We start from the raw sequence: 20,017 nt of genomic DNA, 5'->3' as shown, positions 1-20,017 counted from the left end.
AATTAAGAAGAATTACATTAAAAATATGCCAAGTAGCACTCCGCATCAAAAATTATGTTTTTATCATTTACCTACTCGAGGACGAGCAGGAATTAAGCTTGGGGATGCTTGATACATCTCCAACGTATCTATAATTTTTGATTGCTCCATGCTATATTATCTACTGTTTTGGACATTATTGGGCTTTATTATCCACTTTTATATTATTTTTGGGACTAACCTATTAACCGGAGGCCCAACCCAAAATTGTTGTTTTTTGCCTGTTTTAGGGTTTCGAAGAAAGGGAATATCAAACAGAGTCCAAACGGAATGAAACCTTCGAGAACGTGATTTTCTCAACGAATAAGACCAGAGAGACTAGGACCCTATGTTAAGAAATAAAACAGGAGGCCACGAGGTAGGGGGGCGCCCACCCCCACTAGGCGCGCCCTCCACCCTCGTGGGCCCCCTGTTGCTCCACCGATGTACTCCTTCCTCCTATATATATCCACGTACCCCCAAATGATCAGAACAGGAGCCAAAACCCTAATTCCACTGCCGTAACTTTCTGTATCCACGAGATCCCAGCTTGGGGCCTGTTTCGGAGCTCCGTCGGAGGGGGCATCGATCACGGAGGGCTTCTACATCAACACCATAGCCTCTCCGATGAAGTGTGAGTAGTTTACCTTAGACCTACGGGTCCATAGTTAGTAGCTAGATGGCTTATTCTCTCTTTTTGGATCTCAATACAATGTTCTCCCCCTCTCTTGTGGAGAACTATTCGATGTAATCTTCTCTTTGCGGTGTGTTTGTTGAGACCGATGAATTATGGCTTTATGATCAAGTCTATCTATGAATAATATTTGAATCTTCTCTGAATTCTTTTATGTATGATTGGTTATCTTTGCAAGTCCCTTCGAATTATCAGTTTGGTTTGGCCAACTAGATTGATCTTTCTTGCAATGGGAGAAGTGCTTAGCTTTGGGTTCAATCTTGCGGTGTCCTTTCCCAGTGACAGTAAGGGCGGCAAGGCACGTATTGTATTTTTGCCATCGAGGATAACAAGATGGGGTTTTCTTCATATTGCATGAGTCTATCCCTCTACATCATGTCATCTTGCTTAAGGCGTCACTCTGCTTTTAACTTAATACTCTAGATGCATGTTGGATAGCGGTCGATGAGTGGAGTAATAGTAGTAGATGCAGGCAGGAGTCGGTCTACTTGTCTCGGACATGATGCCTATATACATGACCATACCTAGATATTCTCATAACTATGCTCAATTCTGTGAATTGCTCAATAGTAATTTGTTCACCCACCGTAGAATACTGATGCTCTCGAGAGAAGCCACTAGTGAAACCTATGGCCCTCGGGTCTATCTTTATCATATTGATCTCCTACTACTTAGTTATTTCCTTTGCTATTTACTTTGCCTTTATTTTACTTTGCATCTTTTATCATAAAAATACCAAAAATATTATCTTATCATATCTATCAGATCTCACTCTCGTAAGTGGCCTTATAGGGATTGACAACCCCTATTTGCGTTGTTTGCGAGGATTTATTTGTTTTGTGCAGGTGCGAGGGACTCACGCGTAGCCTCCTACTAGATTGATGCCTTGGTTCTCAAAAATTGAGGGAAATACTTACGCTACTTTGCTGCATCATCCCTTCCTCTTCGGTGAAAACCAACGCAGTGCTCAAGAGGTAGCAAAGGCCTACCCTCAGGACCCGTTTCCGCTGCCGCCCATCGACCAGATTGTTGACTCCACCGCGGAGTGTGACCTGTTGTGCTTCCGGGATGTGTTCTCAGGATACCACCAGATCAAGATGGCAGTGGAAGATGTGGAAAAGACATCTTTCTTAACCCCATGCGGGGTATACTGCTACACTTGCATGCCATTTGGACTGCGCAACGCAGGAGCAACCTTCCAGCGGCTGATGCACATCGTCTTGGGGTGGATGCTCGGGAGGAACACTGAGGCCTACATCGACGACATTGTGGTAAAGTCTCGGGAGGCAAGTACTTTGATTCAGGACCTGGAGGAGACCTTCGCGAGCCTGCTCCAGGTGGAACTGCAGCTCAATCCGGAGAAGTGCGTGTTTCGTGTCCCTTCCGGCAAGCTACTGGGCTTCCTCTATCCCACAAAGGGATCGAGGCCAACCCGGAGAAGGTCAAGGCAATCGAAGACATGAGTCCACCACAAAACCTTAGGGAGATACAGAAGCTTGCAGGCCGCGTGACTTAGCTAGGGCGCTTCATCTCCAAGTTGGGGGAGCGCACCCTGCTGTTCTTCAAGCTGATGAAGAAGAAGGGTCCATTCGAGTGGACCCCCGAGGCCGACCTAGCATTTCAAGACCTCAAGAGATACTTGACCAGCCCGCCGGTGATGGTGGCGCCTCATCCTCGCGAGCCCTTGGTACTCTACCTTTCTCCCACAATCCATTCCGCTAGCGTGGTGCTGGTGGCCCTTAGAGAGGAGCCCCATGTCAAGGGCTCGCCAAATGAAGCTGCCAAGCTGGATAAGGCTGCACAACGCCTAGACGATGTTCCTGAGGCAGCGGCTAGACCGGCTAGTTGTCAAGCCATAGGAGCTGGGGATCCACAGGAAACACCACAGTCCCCGAGAGCCTAAAACTCTGTCAGCTCTCCCACCCTTGTCGAGCATCTAGTATACTTCAACAGCACAGTGCTGCGAGATGCGAGAGCACGATACCCCATGCCTTAGAAGATCTTGCTCGTGCTCCTGGTGGCCTCGTGTAAGTTGCGCCACTACTTCTAGGGTCACCCCATGAAGGTCGTCTCAGCCTACCCGTTGGAGAGAGTGCTTAGGAGTACCAATGCTGCGGGGAGAGTCGCCGAGTGGAACATCGAGCTGCAAGCGTTTGACTTGGAGTTCAACACAACCAGGGTCATCAAGGGGGCTCGCTCGCCGATTTTGTGGCAGAATGGACCGATACATCGAAGCTCGAAGCAGGCGAAAACAGATCCCTCTCACCAGGGAATGAAGCGCCAGACGACTGGGTCATGTACTTCGATGGCGCGTTCACGCGCCAGGGCGCGGGGGCTGGAGCCATACTCATCTTGCCCACTCAGAACAAACTTTACTAGGCCGTGCAGCTCCGCTTCTAGTGGGGCGAGAAGGTCTCCAAGAACATCGCAGAGTATGAGGGCCTCATCGCCGGCCTCAAGGAGGCGGCGGCCCTGGGAGTGAAGCGCCTCACCGTCAAGGGAGACTCGCAGCTCCTTGTCAACTTCTCCAACAAGGTGTACGAGCCAAAGGACAAGAACATGGAGGCATATCTTGCGGAGGTACGCAAAATGGAGAAGCAATTCTTGGGCCTGGAGCTGCAGCATGTGCCATGTGGCACCAACCAAGAGGTCGATGACATCGCCAGAAGAGCACCCAAGTGGCTGCCCCAAGAGCCTGGAGTCTTCAAGGAATGGCTCTTCAAGCCTTCAGCAGCACCTCACCCTTCGGAGCCAGCACGACCTCAGGAGGAGCTCCCTCAACCACCAGTCTCAGGAGCCCCCGCCTGCGGCCCGACCTCGGGAGCGCGCCTCCTCTTAGCACTCGAGCCTCAGGAGGGGAGCTAGATCGAAGAGTTCAAGGCATACATGACACAAGGCACACTGCCAGAGAAGGAGGAAGACATGGAACGTGTGGCCCGACAGGCTACAACGTACTGCATTCAGGACGGTGAGCTATACAGGAAGCGGCCAAATGATGTTTCTCTATGATGCATTTCCAGGGAACAAGGGAAGGAGTTGCTAGCTGACATACATGGCGGAGACTGCGGGCACCACTCGTCATCGTGCACCTTGGTCGGCAAGGCTTTCCGCAGCGGGTTCTACTAGCCCAGAGCGCTCAACGACACGGCCGAGCTGGTGAAGTCCTGCGAGGCTTGCCAATTCCACCACCCGTCTCAGGGCCTCTAGACTATCCTGCTCTCATGGCCGTTCGCGGTCTGGGGGCTGGATGTCCTGGGTCCATTCCCTCAAGCGCCTGGAGGTTACCGCTACCTCTACGTCGCCATCGACAAGTTCACCAAGTGGGTGAAAGTGGAAGTCGTCCGCACCAACCCGGCCGGGTCAGCAGTCAAGTTCATCAAGGGCATTGTGAGCCGATTTGGGGTCCCTAATCGGGTCATCACCGACAACGGTTCGCAATTCACTAGCAATCTCTTCAAAACATATTGTGCTAACCTTGGGACGCAGATCTGCTACGCCTCCGTGGCACACCCCAGGAGCAACGGCCAAGCCAAACGCTCCAACGCGGAAGTCCTGAGGGGTCTCAAGACCAAGACCTTCAAGAAGAAGCTTGAGGCCTACGACAGGGGCTGGCACGACGAGCTCTAGTCCATGTTGTGGTCCATCCGCACCACCACCACTAGGCCGACAGGCGAAACCTCGTTCTTTCTCGTCTTCGGAGCAGAAGTGGTTCTCCCACACGAGGTCAAGCATCGCTCCGCGCGGGTCCTGTCGTTTGATGAAACGCAGTAGGACTCCATGCAGGGGATAGATCTCATGCTGGGGGAGGAACGCCGCCGCGAAGCCTAGCTCTGAGCTACGAGGTACCAGCAGGCGCTGCGGTGGTACCACTGCCGCAGCGTCCGCTCCAGGATGCTCGAGGTAGGTGACCTTGTCCTGAGGCGGGTGCTCTCCAGGGAAGGGCTGCACAAGCTCTTGCCCATGTGGGAGGGCCCGTTTCGGGTCGCCCACGTCTCTAGGCCTGGCACCGCGCGCCTGGAGACGCAGGACGGGGTCCCCATCCAGAACGCCTGGAACATCCAGCACCTCAGGAAGTTCTACCCATGAAGCAAGGCCTGGTACCTGTGAAGGAAGGCCCGGTGCCTATGAAGAATCTCCGCTCGTGACACTCTCACGTAATAATGAGTGGGGCTGTACACTCCCCAGAGTCTCAGGAGTGCCACCCTCGGGCCTCGGGGGCTCCCTCCCACGACTAGTGGAAGCACTTAGCTCCACGCTTATGAGAAGACAAGAAGACTAGACTAGGTGCCGGACGCGGCTTTTCATTTGCTTTCTGCAGTTGGCTTGCCCCTCTTTAATCGAAATTCTCTTTCCGGTGGCGCTTGCTGATCTTATTCCTTCGTTTCTGCCCCTGTTTCTTCCTTCGGTTCTTTGTTTGGCATGTAGCCTCTCTCGCGTCCCTCGCGAGGGGGCTGGACAGGTGGCCCTCGGGTCCTCGTGAGCATTTTGTCTATTTTTCGCGAGGCACCCTCATTCGAGTTGCAAGCTGGCGCACCCCCCTCGATCCATGCCCCTCGGGTACCGCGACACGAGGCGCTAGGACGTGGCCATGCGCAGGTGATGTGCACTAGCCAGCAGGCTACAGTGACGTGGACCAGGTACGGATCTCCTAGCAAATTTTCGCAGTTCTTCCTCGTCAGGTACGAAGAAACGCGTGTCTCGCGAAGCGGGGTCTACTTCAGGTGCATCGAGCTAAGTCATTCTACGTGCTTGCATAAATCATGACGTTGCAACACAGCACAGGAATGATAAACATAGCGTAACAGTTCGGAAATCATAGTTTGTTGCACGCCCCCACGGGGCCCCATACTTGTCTTTATCTAATGCAGGAAGGAAAGGAAGAACAAAACAAAAGCAGGACGTGCTCCTACGGCAGGTCGTGAGGACGGGCTCGCGGCGCTATCCTAAGCTCAATTAGACCCCTCCCCGTGCTTCACCAGAGCGCGGCGACGAGCCAACCCGCTGCCACCTTCGAAGCGCGCGCGGCGGCGTGGCGGCTGGTCGTAGCCGCCGCTGCTGGAGCTGCCACCAGAGGAAGAGTCGTCGTAGCTGGACAACACATGGCAGGGCCCGCCTCCGTCCTGTTCACTACCATTGCCAAGGGCGAGCACCTTGTCGCTGTCATTGTCCTCGGGGCAGCACCCGGCATGGCGACCATCTTCCCCGAACACCCTCACGAAGAGGGTCGCATCGCCGTTGTACTTGAAGTGGAGGGCACACCGCCTGTCCAGCCCGTGCGCGCGGGCGAATGTCTGCCAGCCGCGGGCCAGGACCGCGTTGCCTGCGGCAGAGATCTCCACCGAGACCCATGAAGCCCTACTACAGCAACCGTCCGCCTGCAGCCAGAGACCGCCCGAACCTACGGACGACATTTCGCCGATGAAGAACCATGGGAGCTGAAGCTAGGTGCCAGCCGGGTTCTCCAACCACACGATGAACTCCGGAATCACCTTCGCCGAGTGGAAGCACGGCCGGGTAGGCCGCGCAACCACGGCACACCTCACCTCCTCAACAGGGCTACCACGACCTAGGCGGCTGCCACCACACGAAGAGGCGCCACCACGGCTGTGGGGGTTGCAGTGTGCTTGCAGGGGCGACCGCGCCCCCTCTTGGGCGGCGATGAGCCAGGCCCCTCCTGGTGAGCTTTCCCCTTCTTTGTGGCTGAGAGCCTCTTCACAGGCACCATGGGCGTCGCTGACGGCGGTGGAGCAAGGAAGAAGAAGCGGAAGACGCAAAGAAGAGACGGGTGATGGCGGCTCCGTCCCCCACTTCCCATTCATAGCCAAGAGGAGGCCAACCGTCGGCCTCCACAATCTAAGGTAATAATGATCTTTTTCCTACATGCAGCGAGGACCCGTCAAGTCGGGCAGTTGCCGAGGCTGCATGGGAAAGCGGAGGCGCCCACGTCCAATCAGTCGCCATGCGTCGACCAAGGCCGCAGGCTGTTGGGGCCCGTGGCACTCCGCACTTTCCCTTTCGATTTGCCTCGAAGCCAAGCCCAAGCGCGCCTTGGGCCCGGGGCCTACTGTCGGCGTTCTGGGAACGGGGGTCCCCAGAGTTGCCTGCCTGCGACCCGCAGCGTGGCTCCTCCAGTAGCCCCGTACGGCCCATCTTCACCAGCATACACCCAAGACCCTCGCGAGGGGCCAAGCCTCACAAGGCGGACGACGCAAGACCTGCTCAGGGGCGGCCTCACCAGGCTGGCTCGTGAGGGGCGGAGAGATCAAGGCAAGGCGAACCTCGTGAGGTTCCAATGATGTAAGCCATGACAATCAAGACTAGGCGGCCGTCAGCGCACATAGTGTCCTTGTTTCCTCTTTGGTGCTAAGGAGGCAAGCGCAGGTGAGGAGTTCCAAGGCATCAGGCAAAGGTTTCCATATCGGTGCAACAAGACCAAGACCAGCAGAACGGCAGGACACAGGTCACCGTGGAGCCCAAGACGGCATCACCACTAGAGCCTTTGGCAGGTGCAGACAACTTTTGTCAGGATAACTTGTACTAGTTGTCTCCCTTCGAATTTAGCCGTTGTGGGATCCCTTCCCGCTCAATATTTGGGGAGAGAACCAGGGCCTCAATAAATAGGACTAGCCACCACCATAGCTAGGGGGATCGATCGGATCATGGATGGGAGCCATTCCATCCTTAGCCTCACACAAGTTCACCAAGCACAAGAACACCTCTCCTCAGGAGGCTGTTCTTCCCTTGTAACTTTTCATCCTCAGCCGAAGAGGCAATCCACCACACCACACTGGAGTAGGGTATTACACCACAACGGTGGCCCGAACCTATATAAATCTTGTGTCTCGTGTTCTTTGGGTTCGTCAAGCTAGGCCGTGAGATCGTTGAGTGTGCGAGCTTGAGAGGGGGGAGATCTTCGTATGCACCCCAGTGTTCGAACCTCAAGGGTTTTGCCGGAACCCGAAATCCGACACTGGTGGTGGAGTTTCGTCCTGAGAGCTTGCTTCTAATTTTTCCAGGGTAAAATACTTCATATAGCCAAAGATGGGCATCGGAGGCCTGCCAGGGGGACCACGAGGCAGGGGGTGGCCCCCCTCTGGTGCTTCCTTCACCTAATATTTTTTATATATTCTAAAACTGACTTCTGTGGAGTTTCAGGACTTTTGGAGTTGTGCAGAATAGGTCTCTAATATTTGCTCCTTTTCTAGCCCAAAATTCCAGCTGCCGAAATTCTCCCTCTTCATGTAAACCTTGTAAAATAAGAGAGAATAGGCCTAAGTATTGTGACATAATCTGTAATAACAGCCCATAATGCAACAAATATCAATATAAAAGCATGATGCAAAATGGACGTATAAACTCCCCCAAGCTTAGACCTCGCTTGTCCTCAAGCGGAGGCCAATATCGAAAAATATGTCCACATGTTTAGAGATAGAGGTGTCGTTAAATAAAATACGGACATGAGGGCATCATGATCATACTTATAACAGCAACATATATATATATATATTGTCATATGATTTCTTATGCTAAAGTAACAATTCATTCACAATTTCAAGTATGAATCAGAAACTTCATTGAAAACCAACAAACTATAATCTCAGTCATTGAAGCAATTGCAATTTATCATAACATCGAAAAGAGTCAATATAAGAGCTTTTCAGCAAGTCCACATACTCAACTATCATTTAATCTTTCACAATTGCTAACACTCACGCAATATTTATGGGTATGAAGTTTTAATCGGACATAGAGAAAGATAGGGGCTTATAGTTTTGCCTCCCAACCTTTTACCTCAAGGGTAATGTCAACGATAATAGTTCATGAAAACTCACATCCAATTAGCTATATATATCAGGATCTTTCCAACACACAGTGCTTGCCAAAGGATAAAATGTAAAAAGGAAAGGTGAAGATCACCATGACTCTTGTATAAAGTACAAGACAAGAATAAAAGATAGGCCCTTCGTAGAGGGAAGCAGAGGTTGTCATGTGCTTTTATGGATGGATGCACAAAATCTTAATGCAAAAGAACGTCACTTTATATTGCCACTTGTGATATGGACCTTTATTATGCAGTCCATCGCTTTTATTTCTTCCACATCACAAGATCGTATAAAGCTCATTTTCTCCACACTAATAAATCATACATATTTAGAGAGCAATTTTTATTGCTTGCAACAATGACAACTTACTTGAAGGATCTTACTCAATCCATAGGTAGATATGGTGGACTCTCATGGCAAAACTGGGTTTGAGGATATTTGGAAGCACAAGTAGTATCTCTACTTGGTTCAAAGAATTTGGCTAGCATGTGGGGGAAAGGCAAGCTCAACATGTTGGATGATCCATGACAATATAAATTATTTCGGATGTAAGAAAGCATAACCCATTACATTGTCTTCCTTGTCCAACATCAACTTTTTAGCATGTCATATTTTAATGAGTGCTCACAATCATAAAAGATGTCCAAGATAGTATATTTATATGTGAAGCCCTATCTTTCCTTATTACTTCCTATTAATTGCAACGATGACCAAAACTATGATTGTCAACTCTCAACAACTTTTATTCATCATACTCTTTATATGTGAAGTCATTACTCTCCATAAGATAAATATGATATTTGTGTTTCTTTTTATTCTTTCTCTTTTATTCCCTCAAGATCATAGCAAGATAACCAAGCCCTTAACTCAAAACTAATCTTTATTATATATATAGCTCACGAACTCGATTACATAGAAGGATCATAAAGCAAAACTCAAAACTAGATCATACTAAAATTTTATTCTACTAGATCAAGATATTACCAAAAGGATAAAACTAAGAAAAACTATAAAGATAAAAGTGTGATGGTGATACGATACCGGGGCACTCCCCCAAGCTTGGCAGTTGCCAAGGGGAGTGCCCATACCCGAAACTCAATTCTCCTTTGGTGGTATTGATGATGGAGTAGTTGATGATGTAGGCTTGTCATCCATCTTCCAAGGCATAGGCTCACCATCATAGAAGGATGATCGAGTCTTCGGGATCCACGAATCTGCAGCCAAACTCATCCTCTTGAATCTATATTCATACTCACAGTTATGGTTTTGTAGGTCATAGATCTGGGCTTGGAGGTGCTCGATTTTCTCGTGAAGCTTGAAGATGGTCTCCCCAATGTCCTTGGCATCCAGCTTGTGATTGTTGGTGAACTCCGCAATCATCATGTGGTTCGTGTCGAGTCCGCATTCCACCATCCCCTGGCACTTGAAAACTTGTTGCTCCATTGCATCGAGTCTTGTCTCCACGCTTCCGGTCCTACTTGGTCCTTCAACATCGCGGATGTGCTGCACCCCCTCACGCAACTCAATGATTTGAGGGTGTTGCAGCACCTCCGCGAGGTAGGGGTTGATGACCCTCTCAAAAAACCTCTCCTTGGGGGCGCTTGATGACGTCATGGTGATCTAGATCTGTCGGAAAAACAGCTCGAAACAAAGACATGAGATATTTACGTGGTACGGTGGTCAAAACCTTCGGGAGATTATATAATGAATTTTTACCGACCAAAAAAAGTATTGTGCAAGAAAATGGAGTCCGGAGGGCACACGAGGTGCCCACGAGGTAGGGGGCGCACCCAGGGGGTAGGGCGCGCCCTCCAGCCTCGTGGATGCCTTGTGTCCTTTCCGGACTGCTTCTTATTTTCCTATTTTCTTAAATATTCCAAAACGGAGAAAAATTTCAATTAGAACTATTTTGGAGTAGGTTTACTTAACGTACCACATACCTCTTCCTTTTCGGAAGCTGAAACATTCTGGAGGGTGTCCCTTATATACTCCTCCGGGGTTACGGTTTCAATAACATTAGTTTCAACATTTATAGGATTACCTGAGATATAATGTTTGATTCTTTGACCGTTCACCACCCTCGGATCTGTGCCTTCGAAGTTGTTGATTTTTATGGCACCGAAACGATAGACCTCCTAGACCACCGAGAGGAGTTTTCCTGCAGAAAATCTTAAACGAGAGTTGTATAACAATACATAATCACCTACATTAAACTCATGTTTTTGTATCCTTTTGTCAGGCCATCTTTTAACCTTTTCTTTAAATAGCTTGGCATTCTCATAGGCCTGGGTTCTCCATTCATCAAGTGAGCTAATGTCAAAAAGTATCTTCTCACCGGCAAGTTTGAAGTCATAGTTGAGCTCTTTAATGGCCCAATATGCCTTATGTTCTAGTTCGACAGGTAAGTGACATGCTTTTCCATAAACCATTTTATATGGAGACACACCCATAGGATTTTTATATGCCGTTCTATAGGCCCATAATGCATCATCAAGTTTCTTGGACCAATTCTTTCTAGATCTATTAACAGTCTTTTGCAAAATTAATTTAAGCTCTCTATTGCTCAGTTCTACTTGACCACTAGACTATGGGTGATATGGGGATGCAATTCTATGATTAACATCATACTTAGCAAGCATTTTACGAAAAGCACCAGGAATAAAATGTGAACCACCATTAGTCATTAAGTATCTAGGGACTCCAAACCTCGGAAAAAATAACTTCTTTAAGCATCTTTATAGAGGTGTTATGATCATCACTACTAGTTGGAATAGCTTCTACCCACTTAGTAACGTAATCAACGGTAACTAAAATATGTGTATACCCATTAGAGGAAGGAAATGGTCCCATATAATCAAAGCCCCAAACATCAAATGGTTCAATAACAAGTGAATAATTCATAGGCATTTCTTAACGCCTACTAATATTACCAATTCTTTGACATTCATCACAAGACAAGACAAACTTACGGGCATCCTTGCAGAGAGCAGGCCAATAAAAACCGGATTGCAATACCTTACGTGCAGTTCAATCTCCAGCATGGTGTCCTCCTTAAGTCTCGGAGTGACACTTGTGTAGGATCTGTTCTTGTTCATGCTTAGGTACACAACGCCTAATAACACCATCTACTCCTTTATAAAGGCGTGGGTCATCCCAGAAGTAATGTCTTAAATCATAGAAAAAACTTTTTCTTTTGCTGGTATGTGAAACTAGGTGGTATAAATTTATCAACAATGTAATTGGCATAATCAACATACCATGGAGCAGTATGAGAAGCATTTATGACAACTAATTGTTCATTAGGAAAGCTATCATCTATAGCTAGTGGGTCATCAAGAACATTCTCTAACCTAGACAAGTTGTCTGTAACGGGGTTCTCAGCTCCCTTTTTATCAATAATATGCAAATCAAATTCTTGTAGCAAGAGAACCCATCTAATAAGTCTAGGTTTAGCATATTTCTTTTCCAAAAGATATTTAATAGCAGCATGATCAGTGTGAACAGTTACTTTAGAATCAACAATATAAGGTCTGAACTTATCACAAGCAAATACAGCTGCTAAAAATTATTTTTTAGTAGTAGCATAATTTCTTTGGGCACTGTCTAGAGTTTTACTAGCATATTGGATAACATTTAATTTCTTATCAACTCTTTTTCCTAGAGCAGCACCTACAACATAATCACTAGCATCACACATAATTTCAAAGGGTAAATTCCAATCAGGTGGGTGAACAATGGGTGTAGATATCAAAGCTTTCTTAAGTATTTCAAATGCTTCTACAAAATCATCATCAAAGACAAAAGGAACATCTTCCTGTAAGAGATTAGTCAGAGGCCTAGAAATTTTTGAGAAGTCTTTAATGAACCTCCTATAGAAACCGACATGACCAAGGAAACTTCTTCTACCTTTAATGTCCTTAGGACACGACATCTTTTCAATATCATCAACTTTAGCTTTATCAACTTCAATACCTCTTTCAGAAATTTTATGCACCAAGACAATACCTTCATTAACCATAAAGTGGCACTTCTCCCGATTCAAGACAAGATTAGTTTCTTCACATCTCTGCAAAACTTGATCAAGGTTCCTTAAGAAATCATCAAAAGAAGTTCCATATACAGAAAAATCATCCATGAAAACCTCAACAATCTTTTCACAGAAGTCAGAGAATATAGCAGTCATGCATCTTTGAAAGTTAGCAGGTGCATTACATAAACCAAAAGGCATACATCTATAAGCAAAGGTACCAAAAGGGCAAGTAAAAGTGGTCTTTTCTTGATCCTATTTTGACATAGGTATTTGAGAGAAGCCAGAATAACCATCTAGAAAGCAAAAGTGTGTATGTTTGGGTAATCTTTCTAGCATTTGATCAATGAAAGGTAGAGGGTAATGATCCTTTTTAGTAGCTTTATTTAATTTGCGGAAATCAATTACCATTCTATAACCTATAACAATTCTTTGTGGGATAAATTCATATTTATCATTAGGAACAACAGTAATACCTCCCTTCTTAGGGACACAATGGACAGGGCTTACCCACTGACTATCAGCAACAGGATAAATTATACCTGCCTCCAGAAGCTTTAGTATTTCTTTTCTTACCACTTATTTTATCTTAGGATTTAACCGTTGTTGGTGATCAACAACCGGTTTAGCGTCTTTCTCTCATTTTATTTTCTGCTGGCATAGAGTGGGACTAATGCCCTTAAGATCATCAAGAGTATATCCAATAGCAGCACGGGGCTTCTTCAGAGTTTTCAATAATTTCTCTACTTCCTGCTCTGAAAGGTTAGCACTAATAATAACAAGATATATCTTCTTTTGATCGAGATAAGCATAGTTAAGAGTATCAGGCAATGGTTTAAGCTCAAACATGGGACCACCCTTGGGTGGAGGAGGATCACCTAGAATTTCAACAGGCAAGTTGTGTTTCAAAATAGGTCCCTGTTTAAATAATACTTCATCTATTTCCCTTCTTTCATTCATAAACATATCATTTTCATGGTCTAGCAAATATTGTTCTAAAGGATCATTAGGAGGCACGGCAATAGAAGGAAGACCAATAATTTCATCTTTACTAGGTAATTCTTTATCATGGGATTTTCTACGAAATTTAGCAAAATTAAAATCATGAGACATATCCCCTAAACCAACAGAAACAATATCCTTTTTGCGGTCTATCTTAGCATTAACAGTATTCAAGAAGGGTCTACCAAATATAATGGGACAAAAGTCATCTTGTGGGGAACCAAGAACAAGAAAATTAGCAGGATATTTAACTTTCCCACACATGACTTCAACATCTTTAACAATCCCAATCGGTGAAATAGTATCTCTATTGGCAAGCTTAATTGTAACATCAATACCTTCTATCTCAGCAGGTGCAATATCATGCATAATTTCTTCATAATAAGAATGAGGTATTGCACTCACACTAGCACCCATATCACATAAGCCATGATAGCAATGATCTCCTATTTTAACAGAAATAATAGGCATGCCTACAACAGGTCTATGTTTACTTTTAGTATTGGGTCTAGCAATTCTAGCTGCTTCATCATAGAGGTAAATAACATGCCCATCAATATTATCGACCAAGAGATCCTTCACCACAACAATACTACGTTCAAGTTTAATTTGCTCAGAGGGTGTAGCTGTTCTAGTATTAATCTTACGAACCACAGTTGAAGCTTTAGCATGATCCTTTATTCTAGTAGGGAAAGGTGGTTTCTCAATATAAGTGGTACGAACAATAGGACAACATTATAAGTGATAGTCTTTTCTTCAACTTTAATAGGTTCAACTACTTTTACTTCAATGGGAGGATGATATTTAAGCCACTTCTTCTTAGGGAGATCAACATGAGTAGCAAATGATTCATAGAAAGAAGCTACTATCTCAGAGTCAAGTCCATATTTAGTGCTAAATTCACGAAAAGCATCGGTATCCATAAAAGATTTAACACAATCAAACTTTGGTGTTATACCTGACTCCTTACCATCGTCGAGTTCCCAATATTCAGAGTTGCATTTAATTCTTTCCAATAAATCCCATTTGAATTCAATAGTCTTCATCATAAAAGAACCAGTACAAGAAGTATCGAGCATGGAGCGATTATTGAGAGAAAGCCGAGCATAAAATTTTTGAATAATAATTTCTTTTGAGAGCTCATGATTGGGGCATGAATATAACATTGACTTAAGCCTCCCCCAAGCTTGAGCGATGATTTCTCCTTCGCGAGGCCAAAAATTATATATATAATTATGATCACAATGAACCAGATGCATAGGATAAAACTTCTGATGAAATTCCAATTTCAATCGGTTGTAGCTCCATGATCCAATATCATCACATAGCCTAAACCATGTCAATGCCTTTCCCTTCAAAGATAAAGGGAAGACCTTCTTCTTGATAACATCCTCGGGCATACCTGCAAGCTTAAATAATCCACAAACTTCATCCACATTGATTAGGTGCAAATCAGGATGCAATGTTCCATCTCCTGTAAAAGGATTAGCTAGCAGTTTCTCTATCATACCCGAAGGAATTTCAAAGTAAAAAAAATTCAGTAGGTTCAGTGGGTCGAGGAGCAACTCTTTGCTCTACTGGTCGGGGTGAAGATACCCCGAAGAAGGCCCTCAAGGGATTACTTTCCATAGTAACAAGTGACTATAAATTTCAGCACACTATATAAAATTTTCCTTATCAAATTCCACCTACCAAAGGCGCTTCACTCCCCGGCAACGGTGCTAGAAAAGAGTCTTGATGACCCACAGGTATAGGGGATCTATCGCAGTCCTTTCGATAAGTAAGAGTGTCAGACCCAACGAGGAGCAGAAGGAAATTATAAGCAGTTTTCAGTAAGGTATTCTCTGCAAGCTCTCAAATTATCGGTAACAGATAGTTTTCTGATAAGGTAATTCGTAACGGGTAACAAGTAATAAAAGTAAACAAGGTGCTGCAAGATGGCCCAATCCTTTTTGTATCAAAGGACAAGCCTGGGCAAACTCTTATATAAAGGAAAGCGCTCCCTAGGACACATGGGAATTATCGTCAAGCTAGTTTTCATCACGCTCATATGATTCACGTTCGTTACTTTGATAATTTCATATGTAGGTGGACTGGTGTTTGGGTACTGCCCTTCCTTGGAGAAGCATCCCACTTATGATTAACCCCTCTTGCAAGCATCGCAACTACAAAAGAAGTATTAAGGTAAACCTAACCATAGCATGAAACATATGGATCCACATCAGCCCCTAAGCCCAAACAATGGTGAAGTGTCATGTAGTCGACGTTCACATGACACCACTAGAGGAAAGACAACATACATCTCATCAAAATATCGAACGAATACCAAATTCACATGACTACTTATAGCAAGACTTCTCCCATGTACTCAGGAACAAACGTACCTACTCACAAATCATATTCATGTTCATAATCAGATGGGTATTAATATGCATAAAGGATCTAAACATATGATCTTCCACCAAATAAACCAACTAGCATCAACTACAAGGAGTAATCAACACTACTAGCAACCCACAGGTACCAATCTAAGGTTTTGGGACAAAGATTGGATACAAGAGATGAACTAGGGTTTGAGATGAGATGGTGCTAGTGAAGATGTTGATGGAGATTGACCCCCTCCCGATGAGAGGATCGATGGTGATGACAATGGTGATGATTTCACCCTCCCGGAGGGATGTTTCCCCGGCAGAATAGCTCCGTCGGAGCCCTAGATCTGTTCCACCAAGTTTCCGCCTCGTGGTGGCGGAGTTTCGTCCCGAGAGCTTGCTTCTGATTTTTTTCTAGGGCGAAAGACTTCATATAGCAAAATATGTGCACCGGAGGCCTACCAGGGGGCCCACGAGGCAGGGGCGCGCCCAGGGGGTAGGGTGTGCCCCCACCCTCGTGGATGGTGGGTGGCCCCCATCTGGTGCTTCCTTCACCCAATATTTTTTATATAAGCTAAAAATGACTTCCGTGGAGTTTCAAGACTTTTGGAGTTGTGAAGAATAGGTCTCTAATATTTGCTCCTTTTCCAGCCTAGAATTCCAGCTGCCGGCATTCTCCCTCTTCATGTAAACCTTGTAAAATAAGAGAGAATAGGCATAAGTATTGTGACATAATGTGTAATAACAGCCCATAATGCAATAAATATCGATATAAAAGCATGATGCAAAATGGACGTATCAATAGTCAGTGTGTAAGTCCTGTCCATTGTGTCCCTAAGAAAGGAGGTATTACTATTGTTCCTAATGATAAAGATGAATTGATCCCACAAATAATTGTTACCGGTTATAGAATGGTAATTGACTTCCACAAATTAAATAAAGTTAATAAAAAGGATCATTAACCTTTACGTTTTATTGGTCAAATGCTAGAAAGATTATCTAAACATACACATTTCTGCTTTCTAGATGGTTATTCTGGTTTCTCTCAAATACCCGTGTCAAAAGAGGATCAGCAAAAGACCACTTTTACTTGCCCTTTTGGTACCTTTGCTTATATACGTATGCCTTTTGGTTTATGTAATGCACCTGCTACCTTTCAAAGATGTATGGCTGCTATATTCTCTGACTTTTGTGAAAAGATTGTTGATGTTTTCATGGATGATTTCTTCGTTTATGGAACTTCTTTTGATGATTGCTTAAGCAAGCTTGACCGAGTTTTTTAGAGATGTGAAGAAACTAATCTTGTCTTGAATTGGGAGAAGTGCCACTTTATGGTTAATAAAGGTATTGTCTTGGGGCATAAAATTTCTGAAAGAGGTATTGAAGTTGATAAAGCTAAAGTTGATGCTATTGAAAAGATGTCATTTCCTAAGGACATTAAAGGTATAAGAAGTTTCCTTGGTCATGCCGGTTTTTATAGGAGGTTCATTAAAGACTTCTCTAAAATTTCTAGGCCTCTGACTAATCTCTTACAAAAAGATGTTCATTTTGTCTTTGATGAGGATTGTGTAGAAGCATTTGAAATACTTAAGAAAGCCTTGATTTCTGCATCTATTGTTCAGCCTCCTGATTGGAATTTACCCTTTGAAATTATGTGTGATGCTAGTGATTATGATGTAGGTGCTATTCTAGGACAAAGAGTTGATAAGAAATTAAATGTTATCCAATATGCCAGTAAAACTCTAGACAATGCCCAGAGAAATTATGCTACTACTGAAAAGGAATTTTTAGCAGTTGTATTTGCTTATAAGTTCAGGCCTTATATTGTTGATTATAAAGTAACTATTCACACTGATCATGTTGCTATTAAACATCTCATGGAAATGAAAGATGCTAAACCTAGACTTATTAGATGGGTTCTCTTATTACAAGAATTTGATTTGCATATTATTGATAGAAAGGGAGCTGAGAACCCCGTTGCAGACAACTTGTCTAGGTTAGAGAATGTTCTTGATGACCCACTACCTATTGATGATAGCTTTCTTGATTAACAATTAGCCATCATAAATGCTTCTCATACTGCTCCATGGTATGATGATTATGTAATTACATTGTTGCTAAATTTATACCACCTAGTTTCACATACCAACAAAAGAAAAAGTTTTTCCATGATTTAAGACATTACTTCTAGGATGACCCACACCTTTATAAAGAAGGAGTAGATGGTGATATTAGACGTTGTGTACCTGAGCATGAACAGGAACATATCCTACCCAAGTGTCACTCCGAGGCTTATGGAGGACACCATGCTGGAGATAGTACTGCACATAAGGTATTGTAACCCAGTTTTTATTGGTCTACTCTCTTCAAAGATGCTCATAAGCTTGTCTTGCCTTGTGATGAATGTCAAAGAATTGGTAATATTAGTAGACGTCAAGAAATGCCTATGAACTATTCACTTGTTATTGAACCATTTGATGTTTGGGGCTTTGATTATATGGGACCGTTTCCTTCCTCTAATGGGTATACACATATTTTAGTTGTTGTTGATTACGTTACTAAGTGGAAGCTATTCCAACTAATAGTGCTGATCATAACACCTATATTAAGATGCTTAAAGAAGTCAATTTTCTAAGGTTTGGAGTCCCTAGATATTTCACGACTGATGGTGGTTCACATTTTATTCATGGTGTTTTTCGTAAGATGCTTGCTAAGTATGATGTTAATCATAGAATTGCATCTCCATACCACCCACAGTCTCATGGTCAAGTGGACTTGAGTAATAGAGAGATTAAATTAATTTTACAAAAGACTGTTAATAGATTTAGAAAGAATTGGTCCAAGAAACTTGATGTTGCATTATGGGCCTTTAGAACTGCATATAAAAATCCTATGGGTATGTCTCCGTATAAAATGGTTTATGGAAAAGCATCTCACTTACCTCTCGAACTATAACATAAGGCATATTGGGCCATTAAAGAGCTCAATTGTGATTTCAAACTTGCTGGTGAGAAGAGACTATTTGACATTAGCTCACTTGATGAGTGGAGAACCCAGGCCTATGAGAATGCCAAACTGTTTAAAGAAAAAGTTAAAAGATGGCATGACAAAAGAATACAAAAGTGTGAGTTTAATGTAGGTGATTATGTTTTGCTGTACAACTCTCGTTTAAGATTTTTTGCAGGAAAACTCCCCTCTAAATGGGAAGGTCCTTACGTTATCGAGGAGGTCTATCGTTCCGGTGCCATAAAAATTAACAATTTCGAGGGCACGAATCTGAAGGTGGTGAATGGTCAAAGAATCAAACATTATATCTCACGTAGTCCCATAAATGTTGAAACTAATGTTATTGAAACCGTAACCCCGGAGGAATACATAAGGGACACTTTTCAGAACGTTTCAGACTCTGAAAAGGAATAGGTATGTGGTACGGTAAGTAAACTGACTCCAAAACAGTTCTAATAGCAATTTTTCTCCGTTTTGGAATATTTAAGAAAATAGGAAAATAAGAAGTAGTCCGAAGAGGACACGAGGCATTCACGAGGGTGGAGGGCGCGCCCCCCTGCCTTGTGGGCACCTCGTGTGCTCTCCAGACTCCGTTTTCTTGCATGATACTTCTTTTGGTCGGTAAAAATTCACTATATAATCTTTTGAAGGTTTTGACCACCGTACCACGCAAATATCCTCTGTTTTTGTTTTGAGCTGTTTTTTGCCAGAGTTGTCAAGGCCAGGCATCATGTCGCCCCCTCCCCCAACAATGAAGGCGGTGATGCTTGGCTAATGAAGATAGAGCTGAAGAGAGAAGAACCCCGGGAGATCAACAAGGATGATAGGATCAAGAAGGCCACGGAGGATCAAGCTCCCGCAGCATAAGAAGAAGTCATCCTTCAACCTCATTATAATATTCTTACCCCAACTGAGATTGAAGCTTTCAAGATGATTGAGTTAGCTCGCATACAAAACAAGTATCTCACACGTGAAAATATTTTGTTGAAGGAGCATATCACCACACTCAAGGGCATTATTCGCAAATTGGAGGATCTCTTACACTCGATGTGCGACACCACATCATCAACAACTCCAT

The sequence above is a fragment of the Triticum aestivum genome, chromosome 7A, assembly GCF_018294505.1.
Source record: "Triticum aestivum cultivar Chinese Spring chromosome 7A, IWGSC CS RefSeq v2.1, whole genome shotgun sequence".
NCBI lineage: Eukaryota > Viridiplantae > Streptophyta > Magnoliopsida > Poales > Poaceae > Triticum > Triticum aestivum.
This window is presented reverse-complemented; position numbering follows the sequence as displayed.